Below are 493 nucleotides of genomic sequence, written 5' to 3' on the forward strand. Positions count from 1 at the left end.
TGCTGCGCCCATGCAGCTTCAGCACTGCACACTGTTCCCTCGGCTCAGAAGCCCCTGCCCCAGGGTTTTAACAGCTTAAACACCTCTTCCTCCAGGAAGACTTCCCTGGCTGCCTTATCTAAAATGGGTCCTCCCCAGTGGTGCCGTGGTCAATTGCAAAGCTCTCCAAGGCAGACCCCCATGAGAAGGAGGCCGGGTCATGACCCAGACCCCCTGAGTGCACTGGGTGCGTGTTCCCAGCACTTGGGGCCGGGGTGAACGGCAGCATCAGGGCCAGAGGGGTGCTGTAATTGGTCTCTGTCTCTCTCATTTATGGAATAATAAACTAAATATAATAAAACAGGCCCTCCCTGCGGTTTCCTGTCCCAGCCCCTGAAGGCTCTCTTTTCTGCACTCACACCCACGCCCGAGACCATGTTGGTGTGGCTCATCCAGTGAGCCGGTGGTCGATGCCTGCCCACATCAGGACAGAGCAACACGAGCATGGGGCCCG

The sequence above is a fragment of the Tupaia chinensis genome, unplaced genomic scaffold (genome assembly GCF_000334495.1).
Source record: "Tupaia chinensis unplaced genomic scaffold, TupChi_1.0 Scaffold000294_1, whole genome shotgun sequence".
In the NCBI taxonomy this organism is placed as follows: Eukaryota; Metazoa; Chordata; class Mammalia; order Scandentia; family Tupaiidae; genus Tupaia; species Tupaia belangeri.